The 8,029-nt window shown below is 45.7% G+C and overlaps 1 non-coding gene across 1 annotated transcript; it reads left to right on the top strand.

Moving 5' to 3' along the window:
• Positions 1–706: 706 nt before the first annotated feature.
• On the top strand, positions 707–870 carry LOC116657699. Its single transcript, XR_004312895.1, has one exon. It is a non-coding gene; the product is annotated as a U1 spliceosomal RNA (small nuclear RNA).
• Positions 871–8,029: the final 7,159 nt, after the last annotated feature.

Here is an 8,029-nt window from a genome sequence, read left to right as displayed (position 1 = left end):
TTCTAGCTCCTCCCTCAACTGCCAAACCCAGAGCTGTCTCCTGGGTCTCCTCATCCCCACCACCTCTGGTCAGTCTAGACTCTCATGAGCTTTCACCTGGACCAGCAGGAGGGGTGGGCATTAGGGGCGGGATGGAGCATAACTGGACCTTCAGGGGCACCAGAACTCCCCTCCTAATCAGGATGAATTCTGTTTTGACAGCCTTCTTTTGGGTCTTCCCGCCTGCAGCCATTTTCCTTCATGTCCAGTTTTCTCCCCAGATGTTAGTGTGATTGCCCACCAAACAAATAAGATAACGTCAACCCCCCACATTAACAAAGCCACCCTGCTTCAGCCTCCTGGATCACACTCAATAGCATTTGGTCCGCAGCCCCATCACCTCATCTCTCCTATCACTTTCCTTCTTGTTCTGTGGACCCCACGCTTTAACAACACCAAGGAATCATAGACCCTGAACAGCTTGGAGCCTTTCACTGCGTTGTTTCCTCTGCCTGGTACGCTGTTTTGCCCTTTCCTTGATAGACAGACTTCTCATCCTTCAAGGCCCAGTTCAAGCCTGTCACAGTGGTCCAGGCAGACAGCCTCATGCGGTGTGGGCTCATTCTACTTCCACACTAGAACAGCCTGGGAATGACTCATTTCTGCTTCTCCCCAGCAACCAACATGGGTGAGGCACAAAGTAGACGCTCACTAAAATCTGAGTGAAATACTTGCCTGGCAGGGGAGATGCCATGATCAGGAAGGTGGTTTTCCCAGGGCGAGGCTTACCCATTGTGCTCTGGATGTGCTGAACCCTGCGATTTCCCCAAACGTGGGAAGCTCAGCTGTATAATTTGTGATAGTGGAGGACTGTGTTCGAGCTTTCCCCAGAAAAAAATTTTTTTTAATTAAAAATAATAATAATCTGAGTGAAGAGCTGAATTAATGCATGGCATCTTCCCTCACACCTTTACCCAGGCATTAAGACAAAGAAAGTAAGTTCCATGAAGGCAGGGATTTTTTAAATTGAAATATAATTGATGTACAGTATTATATAAGTTACAAGTGTACACTTAAATGATTTACAATTTTTTAAAGGTTGTACTCTATTTATAGTTACTCTAAAATATTGGCTATATTCCCTGTGTTGTACAGTATATCTTAGTAGCTTATTTTATACATAATAGTTTGTACATCTTAATCCCCTACCCCTATATTGCCCCTCCCCACTTCCCTCTCCCCACTGGTTTGTCCTTTATATCTGTGATTCTGTTTCTTTTTTGTTATATTCACTAGTTTGTTGTATTTTTTAGATTACATATAGAAGTGATATTATATAGTATTTGTCTTTCCATGTCTGATGTATTTCACTTAGCGTAATACCCTCCAAGTCCATCCATGTTGTTGCAAATGGCAAAATTTCATTCTTTTTATGGCTGAGTAATATTCCATTGTTCATATAGATCACATCTTCTTAATCCCTTCATCTGTTGATGGACAATTAAGTTGTTTCCATATCTTGGCAATTGCAGATAATGCTGCTATAAACATTGGGGTACATGTATCTTTTTGAATTAGTGTTTTTGTTTTTTTTAGGTATATACCCAGGAACGGAATTCCTGGTTGTATGGTAGTTCTATTTTTAGTGTTTTGTGAAACCTCCATACTGTTTTCCTCAGTGACTGTACCAATTTACATTCCCATCAACAGCGTACAAGGGTTCCCGTTTCTCCACATCCTTGTCAACATTTGTTACTTGCGTTCTTTTGGATGATGGTCATTCTGTCAGGAGTGAGGTGATTGTGGTTTTGATTTGCAATGCTGAGCATCTTTTCATGGGCCTGTTGGCCTTCTACATGTCCTCTTTGGAACAATGTCTGTTCAGGACTTGAAGGCAGGGAATTTTGCTTGTTTTGTCTCTTGCTGGTTCTCCAGTGGCACTATGGCACCTGTCACATAGTAGGTGCTCAATAAATATTTGTTGAATGAATGAATGAGTGAAAGACGCATAACTCAAATCTGGTTGCGGCTCTAAGGACGGTCACAAATACACGCCATGTGATAACAACGGTAATTCCTCTCATGGGGCAGTGATTTGAACTCAACACATCTATGATCACTTAAAAGTCCACTCAGTAACCCTGGGAGGTGGATCACCTGGACCATCAATATAACAAAGCCAGCTCCTGCTCAGAAAACCACTCCAATTCCCCATTGCCAATGAGATAAAGCCCAGGCTTCCTAACCTGACTTCCCACTTTAGCACATACCACCATCCCCCACATACCTAGTCCCAAGCCAGTCCCTGCAATTCCCCAATCCATGCCTTTTCTCATGTTGTTCCTGAGCCTTGGAATACCCTTCCCTCTCCCATCCCCAAGCCCAGTTCCTACTCTTCCATTCCAAGTTTAGCCACAGGAGTCTTTCTTGACCCTCCCGAAGCTGGAGGGCAAGCCTATTAAATATACAGGTCTCTTCCCTGGAAATTCTAAGTCAGTAGATCCGGGTTGGGGCCCAGGAATCTGGGTTTTTAGCAGTTACCTCTGGCAATTCTTATTTTCAGTCAAGTTTGAGAACCATGGAATATCAGCTAGCCAAGGCTAATGCTAGGTTATGCTACATAACAAACATCCCCCAAATCTCAGTGACTTAATAAACAAAGGTTTACTTTTGCTGTAGGTCTGGGTTACTTCCCAGAGCACCTGCCCTTCAAGGAAGCCTCAGTGCTTCAGGTGGCAAAATGTACACACAGCTGGTTAATCTGTTGGGCTCTGAGTGCCTCATATTCAAGGATCCTATCTGATTAATCTTTGCTCTGCTATGGTACCTGGCACAGGACGTATCACACCTGCTGTGCTTAGGAACAAAAGAATGAATACCCATTTGACCTATTCATCCATTAACCGGAATTTCTTGAGGCCCTACTCTTTGTGAAAGGACTACATTCTGTGGCTAGAGACACAGTGGAGAGCAGAGCAAAGAGCAGCCTGTCCCCATGGAGCCAGTTACCTAACTTCTCTAAGCCCTAGTTTCCAAATCTGAAAAATGGGCTATAATATGCACCCCTCAGGCACAGCAGGAGATTTACTGTGAAAACAAGCATGAAAGCCATTTGTGAACTTGAAAATCTCAATTCAAGCAGATGTGAAAGAGCACTGTTATTCTGGTGTGTGCCCCTTCCTGTTCCTCCATCCCTCAAATCCATTTTTCAGGTTATATTCATTAGGCCCCTGGAATTTGGTCACACATCCCTCTCCTCACTATTTCCACTGCCTGTTCAAATCATCCTGAACCCTTAAAATGAATATAATGTTAATAACACTACGACTAATAGTGAGAGTCATAACTAATTCTTGCAGAGTGTTTATCCTGTGTCAAGCTCTGTTTTAAACGTGTTAATTCATTTAATCTTCACAACAACCATGTGGGGTTACTGTTATTATTACCTCTGTTTACTTATCAGGAAACCAAAGTGAAGAGTTTAAGTAACATACTGAAGACAGGAGCTGGGATTCAATCCAGGCAGAAACCCTGGATTACTGAAACATTCTCCTGGTCAACCGGTATGTGCCTCCCAGGGAGCTCATTCTAGCCTTTCTCTCCATCAAAACCAGAGTCAGCATCCATTTCTTCACTCTTTGCAGCCCTTATGGATTTGTGAGTCTCTTTGACTAACAGAATATGGTGGAAGTAATGTTGTGCAACTTCTGAGCAGGGCCTCATGAGATCTTGCGGCTTCTACTCTCACCCTCTTGGAACCCTGAGGCCACTATGCTATGAAGAAACCCAGGAGAGAGTGGTGCAGGCATCGTCCCAACCAACTGGGCCATCAGAGATGAGGTCCTGGCGGGGGAGGGTATAGCTCACTTGGGAGAGCTCATGCTAGCATGCACAAGGCTCTGGGTTACAATTCTCAGTTCCTTCTCTAAAAATAAATAAATGAATAAGCCTAGTTTCCTCCCCCTTCAAAAAATAAATAAAAAATAAATTAAAAAAAAAAAAAAAAAGAAATACGGTCCCAGACATGTACGTATGAGAGAGGCCCTCATGGGCCATCCAACTCCAGCCACAGTGCCAGCTGACCGCGTCAACTGAGTAACCTAAGGTAAGACCAGCAGCAAAACCACCCAGCGATCCTTAGAATCTGGAGAAACAATAAATCCTTGTTGTTTTATGCCGGTGAGTATTGGGGTGGTTTCTCATGAAGGAGGAGCGAACCGATTTACCTTTCAGACAGCTTTTCAGAAGTGGGATTCCTGCGTCCAGAATTTTGATAAATATTATCTGGGTTGTATCACTTTGCAACCCCCTCAACAATGAGTGAAAATTCCGGTTTCCCCTCAGTTTGGCCAAAAGAGTGTTTTGTCAGACATATGAATTTTGCTAATGCAGTAAATAATGATACTTCAGTATTATCTTTTCATTTCTCGAAATTATGTGCAAAGATGAACACCTGCACATGTGTTTAAGCCCTTATTGTCTTTTTTTGTGATCTGTCTATCATGTTCTTGGTCCATTTTTTAATTGAACCCTTGGTCTTACTTATCAATATGTGGGAGCTATCTAAACAACAGGGAGATTAGCCCTTTGCGTATGATAAGAATGGCAAATATTTTTCCCCAGTTTGATGTCTTTTGATTTTGCTTTGATTTTTTTTCTGTCATGAAGAATTTTTTCATGTAGAGCGGAGTCTGGAGCTTCACTTTCTGGGATCAAATCCTAGCTCTCATATTCATTAGTGTATAACTCTGGGCAAGTTACTCAACGTCTCTGCCTCAGTTTCCTCCTCTATGAAAGGAGGACAATAATGTTAACTATCTCGTAGAACCGATACCAGGATGAAATAAGTAAATAGTTACAAAGTTCTTATATTGGTGCCTGGCACATAGTAAATGCTAGGTAACTATTAAGATAAAAAGAAATCATTTCATTCCCTCATGAATATTTATTGACCAGCGACTATGTGCCAGGCACTGGTGTAGGTACTGGGGACACAGCAGGGAATAATGCAGATGAAAATCCCTGTCCTCATGGAGCTTACATTCTAGTAGGGTGAGGAGGAGGGGTGAAGACAGACAATACATGAAATGAATAAGCAACATCTATATTGTGGCAGATCCAAGAGGAGACTTGAGAGATGGGCAGGAGTTGGTAAGGCCCCTGGCCTAGGGTCTGGGGCACAGGGGGCTCAGGAGATGGGAAGAGGAAGGAAGACCCTGGATGAGCAGTAGCGTGGAATCCCTGACAGAGACACTGGAGCTGCTGACATCCTCAGAGTGACAATCATTATCATCACTGTCATGTAACAGCAGCAAACACTTATAGAGCACTTGTTCAGTTCCAGACACTGTTCTTTTCACTTTACACACATCATCACATTGAATCCTTAAGGCAACCCCCTGAGATTGGTACTGTTACTGTTACCAGTTTTCAAATGAGGAAACTGAGGCATAGAGAAGGTTAAGTAACTTGCCTTACGGGCTTATACAGCTCGTGAATGAGCTGGGATTCCCAACCAGGTCATCTGGTTCCAGTGTGGGTAGGATGGACCTGCAGATGGAGAGGACAGGACAAACTGACAAGTGTCATGATCAAGTAGGGTCTAACCTTCACCCAGACTGAAAGGAAAATACCCCTCCCCCAACAGCCACACATCTAAGGCTCAATACACTTAATGCACACTTCGAGGCTACTCAGAGGGCCTGAGAGGAGTAAAAACAGACCATGAAACAGAGATTAAGGCTCAGCTCTGGAAAGTTCTATCCCCAGAGCCATTCTCCTGAGATGGCCTCTGCTCCCCTTCTCCTCCGTGAGGCTTTGAGCCCAGCCTGCTATGACCTTAAGTTACCATCCTGAAGCCCTGTGATTCCACCCAGAGACCACAAATAAAATGATGAATATCATAATTCTTGGAAATTTAACAAAGGCATCAACAAATCCAGATCATAGCTGGAACCAAGAAGGCAGATCATCAAAAGGCTAAGAAATGGAGAGAGGAAGATGGGACTGGTGGGTCCAGAGAAACCTGGAACCCACATAGTAAAGGCCTGCAGAGGAGCGTACCCTTAACAGTTTACAAGACCCTTTCATAACCTCACCTGATATTGCTCAGTTCTTACCTGAGGCAAAACAGAAATTACCAGACCAAGTGGTCCAGTGGCGAATCTAAGTCCCAGAGAGGAACAATGAATTATTCACACACAGGGCTACGAGTCAGATGTCCAAAAGCCTTTCCACTCTACCACTAAGGGAGACAGAGAGACTAGAGATGGAGACAGAGACAGAGAAAGAAAGGAGGTGGGGCAGGGAGGCAGAGGCTGAGATGGAAGACCCAAGAGCAGAGAAATTCTTCCTCATGATCTCCAGGGGACCCCCAAGGGCAGAGCTGGGCCTCCTGAGCCCTTCATTTAACCCCCTCATCTTCACTCCTTCTCTGGCTACTTGGAGCAGCACCAGCTTCTCTCCTTCATTCCCAGCCCCAGGCAGCTGGAGACTAAAGGGAAGAGGAGAAGGATCAAAGCCCCTCACACAGAGTTAGACAGCACTTGACAGTTTCCAACCTCATTATCATTGAACTTTAGAGCAGGGAATACCCATAAAGGCTATCTCTCCACCCCCCTACTGCCACCCACTGTAGAGATGGGAGATCAAGGCCCAGAGACAAGAAGTGACTTTCCAGAAGTCCACAGCAACTCAGTCACAGAAATCTAGGCTTCCTTAACAGGACATACTAGAGAGAGGTCCTTCCTTCCCTTGCTTGACCTTCATATAAGCTCCCTGGCCAGAGTTCTGGGGTCCAGGAGACCTAATATTCATTCCGGCTATGCTGAAACTCACTGAGTAGCCTTGGGGCCTCCTCCTATAGAATGTAGGTTCCAAAAGTCTAAGGCATTTTCGTCTCGATGTATCTCCGGCTCCTGGAACAGTGTCTGGCCCATAGTAAGTGCCCAATAAATATCCACTGAATGGAATGAACATCTAGAGGGTCAGGGTTACGGAAGTGTCACCGTGAGCGCCTGAAGCTTAAATTAAGAGAAGACTAGGGAATGATAAGCTTCATCTTCAGAAAAAAGGCTAAAATTCTGTCCACAAGTATTTACTGCGGGCCCAGTCTGTGCTGGGTACTGAACTAGGTGCTGGGGATTCGGGTGAGAACCACACAAGTCATGCCCTCACCTCAAGAGCACACAGGCCACTATAATGTGGAAGTTTTGGGTGGACTCCAGAGGGTAGACCTGGTGCAAGTTGGGGCAGAGGGCAGGGTGTAGGTGACTTGCTGCTCAGTATAACAGACTCTTCCAGCCTGAGCTGCCCTGAAATGGTCTCACTGCTCAGAAGGTAGTGAGTGCGGCGGGACTGCAGTGCTCAAACCGGTGCCAGCCGCCCACCTGTCAGAAGCTGTGCCAGGAGTATGCGGGAGAAACTTTTGCCTCGGGTGAGGTCACTTCCCACCCCCAGATTCTCTGCCTACAAAACCCTGCAACACTCTGACGCTGGATCTTATTATTTTCTGAGTTTCAAGGTCTCATGATGTTCACAACCCCAAATCCTAAGGCGTCAGTCTGCCCACACCTCTAGACCCGAAAGAAATAAAGCCGAATTCAGCCAGGGTCCTACCACCTACTGCCTCAAAAGGTCTCTGGGGATACTCAGTGCCCTCTCCTCGCCCCGTGGGGGCTGAAGGTGGGTAACGCGGGCGGCGGGGTGCCGAGGACACTGGGGAGATAGGTGTTCCAGAGCCAGAGTTGACAGAGCCGAGACACGTGACACTCGAAGTGTCACGTTCTATGGTCGGAGACGCTGGTACCCGGCTGGTCACGTGACGCGGGGGGGTGCACTATGGGGTGATGTGAGATGTGGGGCCTCTCAGACTACGTACCAATGACGCATTCCCACCCCTTTTGGCAACCAGATTTCCGTTGGAAGATGCGATAGTTCCGGCAAAGGGGGCGGGTTCTCACGTCCTGGCAATTTCGCTTCCGTTCAGGGCACTGTGGCTTCCGACCTCCGCCTTTCCTTCGAGAGGGGAAGAGACGCGACCCCATGCGCA

Source organism: Camelus ferus, chromosome 18, assembly GCF_009834535.1.
Source record: "Camelus ferus isolate YT-003-E chromosome 18, BCGSAC_Cfer_1.0, whole genome shotgun sequence".
NCBI classification, from domain to species: domain Eukaryota; kingdom Metazoa; phylum Chordata; class Mammalia; order Artiodactyla; family Camelidae; genus Camelus; species Camelus ferus.
The sequence above is the reverse complement of the archived record's forward strand: the minus strand, read 5'-3'. Positions and strand labels throughout refer to the sequence as shown.